An 18,934-nucleotide genomic window follows, 5' to 3' on the forward strand; every position below is an offset into this window, starting at 1 on the left:
TACTTTGGAAAAGAGAAGGATGTCTGATTCACTATGTCTTGGATTAGTCAAGTCTGCTGTCACGACTCCAGATGACATATCTGCAGCGGACTGAAAGTGTAGTTCAGTTAACTGCGTTTAACTAAACCGCAACAGAAAGAGAGTGGGGTGTGTTGGGCCGAAGGCCGTGTAATGTGTTGGGCCCAAGGCCAGGGTTGGCTAGCCCAGGTGGGCAGCTACAAATTGTACGATGACCAATGTGTGAGGCAGCGATAGAAATATCAACTAGTTTCCCTTTCCCCTTCTCCAAGCGCGCGCTCACCTAACCTGCTGCTCCTCGCCTATCTCCCTTCTCGATCCCCTTCTTACCCGGGTCATGACAATCTGGTAATCAGAGCCTGAATTTTTTTTCCCACCACCTCACCGCTGCCGCTGATCTCATACCATCTCGATCGCCGGTAAAATCCACCAGGGTCAGGTGCGAGCCGCTCCGATGAGCTCGCCCCCGAAATCCTGCTCGGGGTTCGGTCGATTTGGAGCGAGACCATGGCGCCGTCCAAACCCTCGGCGCAGACCCGCCGCGTCCTCGACGCGATGACGGAGATCATCGATAAGTTGCAGAACTTGCTCGAGACGGTCATTCGCCGCCTCAAGCGAACCAGAAGACATCCGACGAACGACATCAAGTGCAGCTCCCCTACAACGAGCAGGTATCCACCGAGCTCAAACATCACTCCAAGCAGGTCGACCTCACCCAAGCAGATGTAGATGAGGCCCGCAAGGCCGCCCCAACGGTCGACCCCACCGCTTTGCACAACACCGCCGCCATGTCGCCATCAGGCATTCTGATGACGACGGGTTCCTCCGCACCCGCACCACCACCACCGCCACCTCCCCCGCCAACCTGCCCCGCGCCACTACCCCTCTACACGAGCGGGGCAGCCCAGCTGCCGCTCGCGGCTCGTCAACCACGGCCCGCCTCTGCTACTCCAGCCATCGCCCACGGCCACGGATCGGGATCGCATGACCGATCTGTACACCAAGCCGCCCAAGCACGACTTCCCGCGGTTCGACGACGACGCTCCATGCATCTGGCTCGAGCGGTGCATGTCATACTTCGATTTGTACCGTGTGCCACCACACAGCTGGGTCACCACGACCTCTCTGTACATGGACGGACTGGCAGTGATGTGGCTGCAGGCACACCGTCAGAAACATCCAGGGCTGTCCTGGACAGTGTTCCGCGCGGCTGTCGGGGAGGAATTCGGGCCAGAAGAGTTTGAGGCATGGATGCACCAATTGGTTCAGTTGCGCCAGACAGGGAGTGTGCAGGAATATCGTCAGCAATTCGAGACACTGATGTACCATCTTCTGTCCTTGGATCCAACCTTGAGCACGCAGTTTTTCATCTCCCAGTTTCTGATTGGGCTCAAGGACGAGCTACGACTCGGCGTGCGCTTACAGGCTCCTTCCAGCATCACGCGAGCCGCAGTGTTCGCGCAAATCCAGGAAGAGGGGCTAGAGAAACAACGCGCCCCGCGCCATCGGATCGTACCAGTGGGCCGTCCACCCGCTGCCCCCAATGGCAGCAGCCCCCGTTCTAGCACACGCAGCAGCAGCCCCGCGCCCGGCAGCCGATGTCCTTGCCAAAGAGCGGCAACTGCCGGAGTTCCGATGAGCCAACGACCTGTGTTTCCGCTGCGGTGACAAATACTCCCGCGAGCACCAGTGCAAGCGCAAGGGACAAATCCTGATGATCGAGGTGGGAGAATTCGGTGAAATTTTGTCTGACGACATAGTGCATGCGTTGCAGCTTCTGGATGCACCAGCTTCGCACAAACCTGAATGTTGCTCTCTGAGTCAACATGCAGTTTCCGGCGAGGAAGGCCCTTCCACCATTCGCCTGCGGGCACAGTGGCGATCAGATCATGCTGTTGCTGGTCGACTCGAGAAGCTCTCACAGTTTCATCAGTGAGTCCTTTGCCGTCCGACTTTCTGCACAAACTACCCCCGGTTTCAGTTCGCATGGCCAATGGACAGCGGCTCCTCTGCAACAAGAATGTGCACCAATTGGCATGGCAAGTGCCCGACCACACCTTCCACACCGATCTTCGCGTGCTGCCACTGACTCCGTACGACGGTGTTCTGGGCATCGACTGGCTTTCAGCTCACAGCCCAATGTTGTGTCACTAGCAATTGAAGACAATTCAGTTCGACACCAAGGGCAAAACAGTTCTGTTGCAAGGAGTCAAAACAACAGATCTGCCTCCCATTTCTGAATTGGATGCATACAAGTTACATCGCATGGAGGTAGCTAATGATATTTGGATAGCAGCTTTGGTTACCATTGAGAAGACTGACAAAACACAAGCTGCAACCGTCCCACCAAATATTCAGAAAGTCTTGTCTGAATACCAGGACATGTTTACTGAAGCAACAACCTTGCCCCTGCGCCGTTAGTACGATCATGGAATTAATCTTAATCTGGAGCCAGGCACTAGACCCATCAACACCAAACTGTACCGCTACTCGCCGGCGCAGAAGGATGAGATCGAACGGCAAGTCCATGATATGCTCAAATCTGGTGTCATCGCGCATAACATGAGTCTGTACGCTACACCTGTCCTGCTCGTCAAGAAGAAGGACGGCAGCTGGCGCTTCTGTGTTGATTTTCAACGCCTGAATTCCGCCACGGTGTAGCGTCCAGACCTCAAATGGTCTGTGCTGCTGTGCACCAGTGTCATCCCTGAATCAGTAATGCTGACACACACAGTACAAATAGAGGATTTATAACAGAGTAGCAATCACACACTTATTACATCGGATATCTCCAAAGAGATTAATTATGATAAATATGGCTTAAGGCCATCTAAATACGATAACAGCGGAAGACTTGGAAGATAAGTGAGTCCATCAACTCCAGCGGCATCACTGAGTATAAGACCACGACCTAAGGCACCTTACTCGTCGTCTAAAAAGTCTGCAACATGAAACGTTGCAGCCCAAAAACGGGTCAGCACATGGAATATGCTGGCAATGTAACACATAGAGATTAATGAACAATAATAATGCTATACTACATGCATATATGGCTGGTGGAAAGCTCTACGGTTAAGTTTTTGCGAAAAGCCAATTTTTCCCTACTTCAAAGGAATAAAATTTTATTTAACTATCATGGTGGTTGTGAAACATTGAGATGGTTGACAGCATCTCAATCCCAATTAAAAGTCATCATTAACCCAACAAAATTAATTAAAAGTAACATGGTGATGAGATTCAAATGATAATCCAAGGTACTAGATACTCAAATTGTCCATAACCGGGGACACGGCTAACCATGATTAGTTTGTACACTCTGCAGAGGTTTGCGCACTTTTCCCCACAAGACTCGATCGCCTCCGCTTGATTCTCGCACTGCATGATGTTTGATAAACGGATGACCGAGACACAGTCTTTCAGGAACAATCACTCTTTACTCCGGGTGGACCGGTACACCTACTTTCCCCTACATCTGCTAGCCCACCTCTTCAAGAGATCCTGTAACCTACTCAACTATGCTAGAGCCCATAATAGCTTGTGGCTGCACACGGAAGTTTCTAACATGAATAATCTTATGATCCCTTTGAGCCTGGGTGGCGGTCCTTATACAAACAGACAACACTGGATTCTCCAGGTGCCTCAATCCACCCAGATGTGAGTTTTAGTTGCCACCTTAGGTAAACCATTATTAACAATCTCACGTCTGTCATGAATATCTCTCAAAACCCAATCCACGTCTACGAGCATAGCATGGCAATATAATAGCAACGTAGAAGTAACTCCCAAGGGTTTGATAAGAGAACAGGTAATAGGTACTACCTCAACTACTTCCCAATTCCCACAATTTAATTAGATCCTAATCATGCAATTGTTTGAGGAATAGATCTAATGCAATAAAACTGGGTATGGAAAGTATGATCAAAGTGTTACTTGCCTTGCTGATGATCCGCGAAACCTAGCGATTCGAAGTAACAAGCGGCACACTCCGGGTACTCTATCGCAAACAAACAAGCAAACAATAAGTACTTATCTAATGCACAGGTAAAACTCGAATGAAAGATCCAACCAGAAAGTTCAACTTATGAACTCCGGTTTGCAAAAAGAATCATCCCGAACGAAGCAACGAAAGTCAAACGGCGAAAGAAACAAGCTTCGTTTACTAATCTGAATCTAGGTCAAATTTTACAGTAGCAAAAACTTGTTTGAGTAGGTTAAACGGAAAGAGAATATCGAGACGAAACTCTAGGCGCTTGAATCGCCTGATTCCGATAAACGAGCGAAAAGTTAAACAGAAACGAAGATTCGATCAGAAATCGAGATCTGAGATAATCGCGGAAAAATCCGACGAAAAAGAAAAACGGACGAACGGTTAAAGAACGGACGTTCGTTAACAGAGAAAATCCGACGAACGCGTTCGTTAAAACGAACGGGTCGGTGAACGCTCACAAAATAACAAAACCGAAGAAATAAACCGATCTAGGTTTTTTTTTAAACGGACGGTTTTTTTAAACAAAACCGGCAAACGACGGCGAGGTAATACCTCGTCGGGGCGGGGCTCCGGCGGGGTCTCGGCTGGCTCCGGCGAGGGCGGCGGGGTGCGGCGGGGCTCGGGGCGGCTCCGGTGGCGGCGAGCGGCAGGCGGGGCGGCGGCGCTAGGCGGCGGCGGTGCGGGCTCAGCGGCGGCAGCTCGGCGGGCTCGGGGTGAGAGGGAGGGCGGCGGCGGCGGGGTATTTATGAGGGGGGGCTGGTGGCGTGGGGGAGGGGGCAAGGCGGCGGCGGCCGTGCTCGAGGCGGACTCGGGCTCGATGGCGGTGGCGGCTGCGCGAGGGAGACGGCGGGGCTGGCCCGCCGCTCGGCTGGGCCTCGGCCCGGTCGGGCACGGCGCAAATTTTTTTTTAAACGTTCCGCCGAAAAATTCGTAGAAAAATAAATAAAAATACAAAAAACATAAAACAAACTTTCCCCGTCTAGTTAGAATATTTAGAACAGGGTGAACATTTTTTTGACACAATTTGTTTTTTGAAAACATGCTATATTTTTAATGCAATTAAAATTGCAGATAAACTCCTAATAAAATCCAATAAATGATTTTAACACTTTTCCTCCAATATTACAATTGTTTTGGAGAAGTCATATTTTCTCCTCTCATTTATTTTTTAATGAAATATTTTTCCGGAGAGAAAATAATTAAAACCAAAATCCTCGTTTTATTATTTGATGAAAGTCAAATATGAAAATTCGAGAAAATCCCCAACTCTCTCCGAGGGTCCTTGAGTTGCTTAGGATTTATCGAGGATTTGTCAAAATGGAATAAAATATGATATGCAATGATGATCTATGTATAACATACCAAATTGAAAAATTTGGGATGTTACACACGGTGAAGAACAAGTTTCCGCTCCCTCTTGTCGATGAGCTTCGCGATGAACCTGCTGGGGGAAAATACTTCTCCAAGATCGATTTGTGCGCGGGATACCATCAGATCCGCATGCGTGAAGAGTACGAGGAGAAAATTGCTTTCAAAACTCATCACGGGCACTACCATTTTCGGGTGATGCCGTGTGGATTATGCAATGCGCCGGCAACATTCCAATGCTTGATGAACACCGTTTTCGGCGGCTACATGTGTAAGTTCATAATCATCTTCTTGGACGACATTTTGGTTTTCAGCATTGACCTGCAGGAACATGAAGAACATCTACGAATCTTCTCCGCGAGCATCAACTATTCGCCAAGGCCATCAAGTGCTCCTTCGCGCAGACGAGCATCGAATACCTTGGGCATGTGAATGTGATCTCCCAAGACGGTGTTGCCACGGACACAAGCAAGACCAGCGCCATGCAGCCTTGGCCTATGCCCACGACGCCCACCGAGTTGTGCGGCTTCCTAGGATTGACAGACTACTACCGCAAGTTCGTTCCTCACTACGGCATCATCACCAAGCCCCTTACACAGCCCTGCTCCGCGAGCAGCTCTCCCGCGCCCAGGTGCGCGCTTCAAGAAGGAGGCCGACCGCCACCGTGCCGAGCGCGCGTTCGACGTGGGAGAACAGGTACTGCTCAAACTGCAGCCGTACGCTCAATCTTCCGTCGCCAATCACCCCTATCGGAAGCTCTCCTACAAGTTCTATGGTCCATTCATGGTGGCCGCACGGATCGGAACACTAGCATATCGCTTGCAACTACCGGCAGACAGCTGCATACACTCGGTATTCCACGTCTCCCAGCTGAAGCCCTTCACTCCTGATTACACCCCTGTTTTCTCTGAGCTGCCAAGAGTACCTCACCTTGTCACCGGCGAATCTGAGCCCGTAGCCATCTTGGAGCGTCACATGATGAAGAAAGGAGACGTGCGAGTCATCCAGTTGCAGATTCAGTGGTCCAATATGCCTCTGGCGGTCACCACCTGGGAGGATTACGACACCCTCAAGGAACACTACCCTACGGCTTGCATCTGGGATGGGGCACCTTCTCAAGGAAGGGACAATGTCACGACTGCAGATGACATATCTGCAGTGGACTGAAAGTGCAGTTCAGTTAACTGCGTTTAACCGAACCGCAATAAAAAGAGAATGGTGTGTCTTGGGCCGAAGGCCATGTTATGTGTTGGGCCCAAGGCCAGGTTTGGCTAGCCCCAGGTGGGCACCTACAAATTGTACGATGACCAGTGTGTAAGGCAGCGATGGAAATATCAATTAGTTTCCCTTTCCCCTTCTCCGAGCTCGCTCTCACCTAACCTGCTGCTCCTCGCCTATCCCCTTCTCACCCGGGTCATGACATCTGCAAAGGAATAATGTACAAGCCTGAAGCATGGACTAGTATTCTGCTGTCATATACAGTATGTGTTGATTGTTTCCAGTTAATTTGTTGTACTCATCCTTGCTACTCTTTGCCGGAAGAAATGGCTTTCCCCTTGGTACACGGCGTGTTTCAATTCTAGGCGGCAAAGTAAAATTCATATATATTTCATATGTGAATGTAAACAGTGAGACCGAAACTGACTTATCTCATGCATATGTCCATGCCACAAAGATGTAAGTCTAAGTAGGCTTTGTGTACACTGGTAGAAAAAAGCCCTTTAGTCCCGGTTCGCAACAGCCTTTAGTCCCGGCTGTGCAACCGGGACTAAATATGCGCGACTAAAGACCCCCCCTTTAGTCGCGCCTCTTACGGACCGCGACTAAAGGCTTTAGTCCCGGTTCTTGTGGCTGACCGGGACTAAAGGCCCGTCCACGTGGGCGCCAGTGGTCTGTCGGGGCGGAGGACCTTTAGTCCCGGTTCTCGTGGCCAACCGGGACTAAAGGCCTCCTCCGCAGGTTTAGGGTTTTAGCCCCCCTAAACCTGGTTTCTTTTTAGTTTGGAGTGTTTTATTTCTTTTATATTTTATTTTGTGTTTTATTTTAATTTTGATAAAGTTTCAGTACACATATTCTACACTACTATATACATGCATATGAAATTTCAAACAAGAAGAATTCAAGAGGAATATATAATATATATTCAATCTCGGGTGACCATATACAACTTCGAACAAGTTTCCATACACAATTAGGATGGATGACCATATACAACTTCGAACAAGTTTCAATCTCGGGTATGCATATAAATTTCTTCGTCCTCGGTATAGTGTTCTCCTTTAGGATTGATGACTTCCCTCATGAAAAATCCTGCTAATTCTTCTTGAATTGGTCGGAAGCGAGCTTCTGGACTAAGCCTCCTCCGCAAGTTATCCGTCGCGTTCCGCACGCTATCCGATGCCTTCCGCTCAGAGGTGTGTCTCCGGATGTTCTCACAAACATAGTATCCACATAGATTGGTCCCCGGTGGCTGCTTATCCACATTAACTAACCTTCTGAAATCTAGCTCATGTTTGAATTCACCGACAATTTCTTCTGAGAACCGTCTCCAAACCCTACAGGGCAAAGAAAATTAAATGAATAAGGGAGTTATTAGTTACTTGATATTAGGAAATGAACGAAAGAGACCGATCAATATAGAGCTCAAATGATTGAAAATAATTACTTTTGCAGCATTTTTCTCATGTCGGCCCAACGCTTTGGATCCGAATCCATAGAGTCCATGATTAGAACTCTGGAGGTGTGAAGTTCAATATTTAGCAGAATCCAGTGGAACCTGCGGACACGTTACATGCACAGTCATGCATAACTCATCGATTAGACATACCATGCATGGAGTAAACAAAAGAGAATGGGCACAAGAGAGAAACACTCACCCAAAATGGTAAGGAAATAGAATATGACTTTTGAGTTGATGCTTTCTAAGAAACTTGTACAAGTCTTTCTCCACGTCTTCGGGGTGATGTTGTAACACATGTCCATTAACGATATGTGGGTCAATGAACCCAACATCATGGATGTTTCTTATTTTGCATTCCCAAATCTTCAATCTGCATAATAGCGTACGCAACAATATAGTTAGGACAATATATATATATATATATATATATATATATATATATATATATATATATATATATATATATATATATATATAGTGCAGGCAATGAAGAACGAGATGAGGTAGAAATAAATCACTTACAGAACGTAGCAACTCAGCATAGATTTGTCGAGGTCGCGCAGATTGAACAGCTGGAACAATTCACTCATATGAACTTCTACAGAGTACCGTTTGGTGTGATGCTCATCTGTAACATCCGCATAAACATATTCTTTGTCGGCCCATGTTATGAATTGCTTGTACCAACGTAGCAGATTTCGCATTTGTGGTGGTAGACTCTTTTCCCGCGCAGGCTCGACGAGAGGCCCATTCCGCACATATTGTAATGCTATCTCACATACTGGCGCATCCTCAAGGCCTAAGAAGGCACGAAGAGTCAAACCCATCTCGGACGCTTGTTTCATGGCACTCGCTACAGTCAATCCAAGTGCTGCCGCAGCTGCTATGATCTCGGGGTCCTCTTCCGGACCGGCTTTCACTATGAGCGGGGGGATCGATTGTTTCTTCTGCATCCCGAGCTGGTCAACTTGTTTCCCGCTTTTTTTACTTTCTTCTTTCTCCTCCTTCAATATTTTTGCTTGCCTACGAAGTTCATGTCCATAGTCGTCAGGCATATTCAGCTCGGCTTGGGACGGTGTCGTCAAAAAATCCTTAGCCCACTTCTTTTGCTTCTCAGTGAATACTTGCTTGGGCTCAGGCTCTTTTATCGCCTTCATATCCGCCTTCCATTTCTCATAATCAGCAGACGCGGCCAATTTGGTTTCAGCTTCACTAAGTTCCCCAGGCCTTGGGAGGAGAGGCTTCAGTGATGGCTCCGGTACCCTTGTGGTCTTAGGTACATAAGGGTCCGGGTTAATAGTCCAGGAGCGGGTTTCCTTGCTGTCCGCCTGCTTCTGCTTCTTCGCCGGAGGTGGATTGGGGGGCGTCGTACCCGCCGGAGGAGGATTGGGGGGCGTCGTACCCGCCGGAGGTTGTGGATCGGGGGACGGCGTCGAATGGCGTGAAGGAGGTGTAGGTGAACCACCACGACCACCACCACCGCCACCACCGCCACCACCACCACCACCATCGGAGGGGGGTGGACTTGCTAGCCTTGGCGCCTCGCCTGGAAACACTATGTACTTCTTTTTCCATAGAATGAACTGGCGCTTGACATCTCCAAGTCTTCTCTCCCCTTCGGGTGTAGGTTTGTCAATCTCCAGGTCCTCAAACCCTTGGACTATGTCTTCCACCGTGACACGAGCATAGCCATATGCAATGGGGTTGTTGTGGTGGAGTGCTCCAGGTGTACAGGGTAAAGCACTGCCGCTAGCTACCTTCGTGGAAACGTTCCCCACGGGATAATGCAGATCACATTCTTTCATCTCCTTTACATCATCCACGGGGTAGTGAGGCTCCGGTGCACGAATCTCGATCATCGGTGCACTAGCACCAGGCGGGGCATCCGTGGAAGCCACGCTGCTTCTCCGCTGCTGGCTTCCGCGATCCGCTTCATGATCTTCATGCGGCCCTGCAGCCGATTTTTCTTTTACTAGTTCATGCACGGTCTGCTTCAACTCATGGAGTTCCGATGCAAACTTCGTCATAAGATCTGCATCCCGGTCCGTCTTTCTCTTACGGCTTCTGTAACAGTACGGGTCATTGTCCTGGGAAAACCCTACTTTCCACGGAACTTTGCCTTTGCCTCGTACACGTCCTCCGTGTTCATCATTCCCGAGGGCTGTTGTCAGTGCGTCTTTCTCTCTGTTGAACTTGATCAAGCCCTCTTGAGCTTGGGTCATTGCGTCAATAAGGGCTTGGGTGGGAGCAAACTGTCTCTGCCGGTGAACACACACCCCTGTCTCCGGGTCTAGCGATCCCCCATGCCCGTACCACCAGCTTTTGGCCCTTGGGTCCCATCCCTCTGTACCTAGAGGGATTCCTCGCACCCTCAGGTCCTCCTCCATCTTCTGCCACCTAGGCTCCGAAAGGCGGTATCCTCCTGGCCCCATAATATGATGGAACTTTTTCTTACTCGCATTATCCTTATTTTTTTCGATATTTCCTTGAAATGCTCCGATTGCTTTTGCCTCACAAATTCTGGCCAATCATCTTTCAGTTTCTCATGTTGTCCATTGAAATCCGGAGTCTTGCCCTTGTTGACATAGTCACGGGTTAAATTTTTCTTGAAGTTCCGGAATGCTTCGCCCATCTTCTGAAGAGCGAACTCTTTAACTAGCCTCCTCCTCTGACGTCCACCCGGAACCTCGTTACCGAATTCATCGACTTTGTTGTATTCCGGAGGTAGAATGAAATGTTCCATAAGCTTTCTCCAGCAATCCTTTTTCGTTCTCTTGTCGACAAAACTGAAACCAAGACGTGCCTTCTTTGGCTCCTTCCATTCCTGGACGGTGATCGGGACGTTGTCTCTAACAACGACTCCGCATTGGTTGATAAACTTTGAGGTGTGCTGTAGGGGCTTGCCGGTTTCACTGACAAACTCAATGGCATATGTTTCTCCTGTTTTCATCGCCTTGGATTTGCCACGCTTTGTCGTACTCGATCCGGAGGGCTAAAAAAAGAAAGAGAGTCGCGCGCGTTAATACATATGTATTCACATTTCAGTAAGTTTGTATCACGAGAGGCTCAATGTATATATACCTCGCCGGAGGTGGTTGCTACTTGCAATTCGAGATCGTCGTTTGTTGACGGTTGACCTCCGTCGACAATGTCCGTTCCTTCACCTTCTTGATCATCGACAATCTCTGTTCCACCGTCAAGGTTCAGAAAAGAAGAGACTACATCCTCTTGTTGCTCATATTCTAAGCCCGGCACATAAGGAATCTCGTTGTTGATGATGCCCATTAAATAACGTTCAGCCTCCGGATCCCTAAGCGGCTCGGCTCTATCGTCCGCCATATGTCACTCCTGCATGTAGTAAAAATTCTTTAAGTATAAAGGAATTAAAAAATAAGATTAAGGGGACATAGAGGAGGAGGAATTAAAAAATAAGATTATTGAGCACTGCCAAGTATTTTGTTTTGTTTTCTTTGTTTTTCTTTTTGGTTTTCATTTGGTTTCTTTCTTCTTCCTTTTTTCTTCTTTTTTCTTCTTCTTCCTTTCTTCTTCCTCTTTCTTCTTTCTTTCTTCTTCTTCCTTTTTCTTTTTTCTTTCTTTCTTCTTCTTCCGTTCTTCTTCCTTTCTTCTTCTTTTTTTTCTTCTTCCTTTTTCTTTCTTCTTTCTTTTGGTTTTCATTTGGTTTTCATTTTTTTTCTTCTTCCTTTTTCTTTCTTCTTTTTTTCTTCTTCCTTTTTCTTTCTTCTTTCTTTCTTCTTTCTTTTTTTCTTCTTCCTTTTTCTTCTTTCTTTCTTCTTTCTTTTTTTCTTCTTCCTTTTTTTTCTTCTTTCTTTTGGTTTTCATTTGGTTTTCTTTCTTCTTTCTTTTGGGTTTTCATTTGGTTTTCATTTTTTTCTTCTTCCTTTTTCTTTCTTCTTCCTTTTTCTTTCTTCTTTTTTTCTTCTTCCTTTTTATTTCTTCTTTCTTTCTTCTTCCTTTTTTTCTTCTTCCTTTTTTTCTTCTTCCTTTTTCTTTCTTCTTTTTTTCTTCTTCCTTTTTCTTTCTTCTTTTTTTCTTCTTCCTTTTTCTTTCTTCTTTCTTTCTTCTTTCTTTTTTTCTTCTTCCTTTTTTCTTCTTCCTTTTCTTCTTTCTTTCTTCTTCTTTTTTCTTCTTCCTTTTTCTTTCTTCTTTTTTTCTTCTTCCTTTTTCTTCTGTTTTCTTTTGTTTTCTTTTGTTTTTTCTTCCTTTTTTCCTTTTTCCTTTTTTCTTCTGTTTTTTTCTTCTGTTTGTTTTTCTTGTGTTTTCTTTTTTCTTTCTTCTTCTTTTTTCTTTTGTTTTCTTTTTTTCTTCCTTTTTCCTTTTTTCTTCCGTTTTCTTGTTTTTCTTCTGTTTTTCTTTTGTTTTCTTCTTCCTTCTTTCTTCTTCTTCCTTTTTCCTTTTTCTTTCTTCTTCTTCTTCCTTTTTCTTCTTCCTTCTTCTTCTTCTGCCGGCGCGCGGAGGACGGCAGGCAGGGGCAGCGGGCGGCGGGCGACGGGCGGCGGGCGGCAGGGCGTCGGGCGGCAGGTCGTCGGGCGGCGGGCGGCGGGCAAGGGCAGGGACTGCGGCGGGCAAGGGCAGGGCACGGGCGGCGGCGGCGCTCACTGGGGACGGGGGCGGCGGCGCGCAGGGCTTCGGCGTCGGCGTCGGCGTCGGCGTCGGGGCAGGGCTTCGGCGTCGGCGTCGGGGCAGGGCTTCGGCGTCGATCGGCGTCGGGGCAGGGCTTCGGCGTCGAGAGAGGAGAATGGGAAGTGGCGGAAACTGCTAAGTGCAGTATATATAGACGTACCTTTAGTCCCGGTTGGGGAGGCGGACCGCGACTAAAGGGTACCTTTAGTCGCGGTCCGCCTCCCCAACCGGGACTAAAGGGTTTTGGCGCCGCTTTCGTTCCCGCGCAGAAAGACCCTTTAGTCGCGGTTGGGGACAACAACCGCGACTAAAGGGTACCTTTTAGTCGCGGTCCGCCTCCCCAACCGGGACTAAAGGCATTGTGCTGCTACCACTGCCGCTCCCCTCGCTAGTTTAGTCCCACCTCGCTAGTTGAGAGGGGCGCGCAGTGGTTTATAAGCCCCACTGCCACTCCCCTCTTGAGCTCCTCTTCATTGCAGGCTTACGGGCCTAATTGTCACTGCTATGCCTGATGGGCCTACTGGGCCTTCTGCGGGCCTGAATCCTGGCCCATCGATGGGTTTCTAGTCGTATTCAGGCCGTGGTGGCCCAGTAGGTGGCATATTTTTTATTTTTTGCCTGTTTTTTGTTTTCTTTTTTGCTTTATTTATTTTGTTTTGTTTCAACTTACAACAAAAAACTTATTTATTTTATTTTATTTTGTTTCTAATTACTTATTTATTTTACTTTATGATAATTATTTTTGCTATTAAAGTTTCTAACAAAAAAAGTTCTTTATGAAAATTCTTTTAGCTTTCAATGATTTTGAACAGAAAATACTTCGATAATTTTAGTTGAATCAATTTTATTTATGTTATTAAAATTTATTTTATTTTGTTTGTACTTATATATTTTATTAAATTTTATATTATTTTGTTTCTAATTCATTTTAAAATCTTAAAAATACAATTATATATCGAAAAAATCAGAAAATAAAACTAATTCATTTTAAATTCTTAAAAATACAAATAATATATCAAAAAAATCAGAAAAATAAAACTAATTCGTTTTAAAATCTTAAAAATACAATTATATATCAAAAAAATCAGAAAAATAAAACTAATTCATTTTAATATCCCTTGAAGGTTTGACAAAAGGTTTGATACATCATTCAGTTCATCGACCAAATACAAAGTTTGGTACAATAAATTATTACACATCAATTCTTCCCTTGTGTCCCTGCTTGCTTACGATTGTGCCGTATCCATGGAGCATCCTCATCATTTAACTTAATGCTTGGGTCAGTGTTCACTTTGAAGGGCGGAATTTCACCAAACATATTATAATCTTCTGACATGTCTGTCTTGTCCTCCACTCCCACGATGTTTCTTTTCCCTGAAAGAACAATGTGGCGCTTTGGATCATCGCATGATGTACTGATCGTTTTCTTATCTTTCCGTTTCCTCGGTTTGCTACTCATGTCCTTCAAATAAAAAACCTGAGCGACATCTTTGGCAAGGACGAATGGTTCGTCAAGGTAACCAAGATTGTTGAAATCCACCATTGTCATTCCGTATTGCTCGTCCACCTTTACCCCACCTCCTGTTAGCTTGAACCATTTGCACCGGAACAAAGGGACCTTAAAGGCGGGTCCATAGTCAAGTTCCCATATCTCCTCTATGTAACCATAATATGTGACCTTTCGCCCATTCTCGGTTGCTGCATCAAAGCGGACACCACTGTTTTGGTTGGTGCTCTTTTTATCTTGGGCGATGGTGTAAAATGTATTCCCATTTATCTCGTACCCTTGGAAAATCGTTATAGTCGAAGATGGTTTCTTGGCCAACATGTACAGCTGATCTCCAACATCATTGTCATTCATTAAATGTTTTCGCAACCAACTGCCGAAAGTCTCCATGTGGGCCTTTCTAATACAGGATTCAGGCTTCCCCGGGTTGTCCGAGCGTAAAATATTCTTGTGTTGCTCGAAGTACGGAGCCACAAAGCTGGAATTTTGCAGAACTGTGTGGTGTGCTTCAGTCATAGAATGACCGTCCATACATATCGTGGATTTCCTTCCGATCTTGCCTTTTCCACTTAGTCTCCCCTCGTGCCGCGATTGAGGAATACCAATCGGCTTAAGGTCAGGAACATAGTCAATACAGAACTCAATTACCTCCTCATTTCCATAGCCCTTGACGATGCTTCCTTCTGGCCTAGCATGGTTACGAACATATTTCTTTAATACTCCCATGAACCTCTCAAAGGGGAACATATTGTGTAGAAATACAGGACCGAGAATGGAAATCTCTTCGACTACGTACTGGCGGGCAACTCGTTATTCTTCGGAAACATATTCTTCAACATTTTCAGCAAATTTTCAAATGATGAGTCACCGACACCTTCCTGTGCCTTCCATTTTAGCAAATCCAGTGTGTAGCCCAGCTTTTTCAGACTATTATCGCATCCTGGATACAACGACTTTTTGTGATCCTCTAACATGCGATCCAAATTCTCCCTATCCTTGTCAGTTTCGCAGCGTCTCCGTGCATCAGCAATGGTCCGACCAAGATCATCAGCGGGCTCATCATGTGCCTCTTCTTCACCTTCACCTAACCCTTCCCCACCTTCAGCATCATCCTCCATGAAAGTATCACCGAAATGATCATGATAGTTGTCATCGATATCATCCCCTTCTTCATCTTCCATTCTAACCCCTCTTTCTCCATGCTTGGTCCAACAATTATAGCTTGGCATGAAACCGTGCCGAAGCAGGTGCATGTGAACGTCTCTTGAGGAGGAGTAACCCTTCTGATTCTTACAGACAGCACATGGACAGATAATAAAACCTTGCTGCTTGTTCGCATTTGCCACTACGAGGAAATCTTTCAAACCCGTAGTGAACTCGCCGGAGAGTCGGGGACCGGACATCCATTGCCGATTCATCTGCATTATTATTATATAAAGTATATAATTAACCATCATGCATTTGTTAAACTAACTAGCTAGAAATAATACAAATTAAACAATGAACTACACACATGCATATTTTATCAATGACACATGAAAGGTTCAAGTTGCTAACCGCGATCGCGGAGGAAAAATAAATGAGAAAGCTCAAGTATAGCTCGGACACTTCATATCATGTTTGTTTCAGGCTCTCGGGCATTTCATCGAACACCTTGTGTGCATAGGAGGAACCAAAAGCAAACCCACCACCCCCTTCTGAAAATTGTGAAGTGAGCTGAGTCCTATATATAGGGATGGGCCTTTAGTCCCGGTTGGCCTGGCCAACCGCGACTAAAGGCCTTCGGGGACCTTTAGTCCCGGTTGGCCAGGCCAACCGGGACTAAAGCCCCTCCCGTCCGCCAGCTGGATGGGCCTTTAGTCCCGGTTGGCCTGGCCAACCGCGACTAAAGGCCTTCGGGGACCTTTAGTCCCGGTTGGCCAGGCCAACCGGGACTAAAGCCCCTCCCGTCCGCCAGCTGTCGACCGAGCGCGCTGGGCCCAGATAGTTGGTCGCGGGTCTCCTCCCGAACCGCGACTAAAGACCCTTTTTGTCGCGGTTCGATTATTTTGGGGACTAATGGGGGCGTATGGAAGCCTACTTTTCTACTAGTGGTACCAATGGTGAGCAAAAATTAAGTCAGCAACATGATCCACAAACAAAAGGCAATGGGTGGGAGACCTTGACACTTCAAAAGGAAGTTGCGAAGGCACGCAGGCGGAGCCCGGGTCGGGTGGCTCCCCTAGGGTTCCCGCGCCGCACGTCGCCGCCGCCGGTAGCCCCCCTCCCCCGGTCCCCACCCCCACCTCCACCCCTCCCTCCCCCGTAACCCCCGCGTTGCCTCCCCGAGCGAGGCGACCGAGGGCCTCGTCCCTGACTCCCCTCCGCGCCTCCTCCCTCCCCCCTCCCCCCGCCCCCGTCGGCGGGCGCCGCTGGCCCTGCCCGCGGTGCTGGCGGCGGCGGGCCAGCCCTTCCCCGCGCGCGACCTCCCCTGCTCGGGCTGTGGTGGCTGGCGGCGGTGTTCTTCGGCCGGCGTTGGTGTGGCTCGGCGGCGGTGTTGCTGCGTGCCACGATGCTCTAGACGCGACGGTGCGGGCGTTGGCCGTGGGGCGGCGCGGTGGCGCTGGTGGCTGCCGGCGCCCGTCCAGCCCAGATCTGGGCCCTTTTGGGCCCCATCTGGGTTGGGGCGGGCCGGTGGCTCGGCGTCTGGCGGCGGCGCTTCCTGGTGGTGGAGAGGTGTCGGCGGTTTGCGGGTGGTGAGGTCTTCGTCGATCGGCGAGCTGCAGCGTGATGGCAGGACTGTCCGAGTCCAAGTGGACCTGGCCGGGCCGTCGGGGCCTAGCAAGTCCTCGTCGCCGCGTCCGGTCGGCTACGCTGCGGCGGTGGAGGCAGTGCCCTCCTTCCGGTCGAGTTTTTCTTGCTCCCGTGGCCGGTGTCACCTTTCCCTCTCCAAGTCTCGTGTTGGCAGCTCTAGTGAGGCGGCGAGGGGTGTCCGGTAACCATGGTGGCACAAGCTGGTGTGAGGCTGATGGGATGGTGCATTTCGAAGTGCCTGGGGTAGTGGTGGTGGTCGTGGATCAGGAGAAATCCTTGTCGGCTTGTCCGGCACCGACGCGGTGATGCCCGAGGGCGTCGTCGGTCCTTCTTGAGGGGCGTCGGGTGTATCCCTTCCCCATCATCCCCCGTGTACCGGGGGAAACCCTAGAACTTGTCCGGGCAACAATGGCGAAGCCGTCTCATCCCTTCTTGAAGGTGTTGTTTGGTGCACGGCGCTTCGAGATGCTGGGGGCGTGGTGGTACTTCTTTATAAGGTGCAGCGGTTGCTGGGCGTCCTTTCTCCGTTGATCTGCAAGTGTCGGCATTTATTTCTCTTTTTTTTCTTTTTGTCTTTCTTTTTGGGTTTTTCTGTGTTGTGGCTCCAGCAGACTGGATGTATCGGACGTTTGCTTTATATATAAAGCGGGGAAAACCCTTTATCGTAAAAGGCAATGGGTTAACTAAAGCAATAGGCATTCACATAACCAAAGGAATGTGTGCGGCTGAACTAGTACTCTTCGCATGTGCCTATGTTCGATTGGCGATCACAAACGATGTCTAATGCTGGAAATGTACGCTCGTACAACAAAGAAAGAGCAAGAACAACGAAATGGAAGGAGGTGAATGTGATCAGTTGGAACCTGCTCTCTTCAGCTTCTCAAGATCGATATCCAGTCCAGGTCGTGCTCTTGGTCGTTGACCTCAGTGGGGACGGGCCGTCGTTGTGTGGTGAGAGGACCGCTCCTCCTGGCAGGCTCGCACCTGCAGGGGAAGGTGAGAGTGCTGTGGATGTAGGGCAGCGCCACCGCTCGAGGGCCGCCGAGCTCATCGCCGCGCCATGAACCGTCTCCGTCTCCTGCCTATCACCATCCATCGCTATTGCCACCGCCGATACGGTTCGCGCTGTGAGAGAGGGGTGGAATCGTGGAAAAGGTGTTCACCCGCCATCGCTATTGCCACCGCCTCTCTGTCTCTGTCACTCTCGTTCGTGGCGGCGGCGAGCCCTGAATCGCCCGCCTCTGGCGAGTCCCCTCTGCTCGCAGCGACGGTTCCCACGAACGTGACCACATGGGCCTGGCCGGCACGGCACGCCACGGCCCTTTTAAGCAAGGCCTGACCACCTGAATCGGAAAACCCTATTTGCCATGGAGCAGTGGCGGTGGTGTGTAGAGATCAAGATGGCGCTTTTTTTTGGAGCTTCAGCGATCAAACTCAGGTTTATTTCAGATCTGACCATATTGGAAACTCAGGTAAATATTTCAGACTTTTGAATAAAACTTGACGAGAGTGTCTAAAAAAAACTAGACCTTTTTATGTCTAAAAAAACTAGATTTTTTCTTTTAGACAATGGAGCAACTAGATTAGAGGTACACCGCCCGCAAGGGTCACTCTGGTTGGCGAGGCGCGCCGCCGTGTGTCGCATGCTGGGTACTCCCTCAGGATTTTTTTTATGTATGTGTTTTTGGATTTTTCGGCTTTTCAAGTTTTGCCCGGTTTTCTTTAGATTTTGGAGAGAAAATTTTGAAAAAACATCTTACGTGAAGAAGCCTGTTTTTTTGCTTTCACGGGATTTGCTTCCCTGAGGAAAAGGAAAAAAACCATGTTTTTTTTTCTTTCATGAAAGACACATATTTGCCTCTCGTGAAGGTAGTGTTTCCCGGAAAAGGAAAAAAACGTGTTTTTTTTCTTCCATAAGAGGCACAACTGAACCTTTCGG

Source organism: Triticum aestivum, chromosome 5D, assembly GCF_018294505.1.
Source record: "Triticum aestivum cultivar Chinese Spring chromosome 5D, IWGSC CS RefSeq v2.1, whole genome shotgun sequence".
In the NCBI taxonomy this organism is placed as follows: Eukaryota; Viridiplantae; Streptophyta; class Magnoliopsida; order Poales; family Poaceae; genus Triticum; species Triticum aestivum.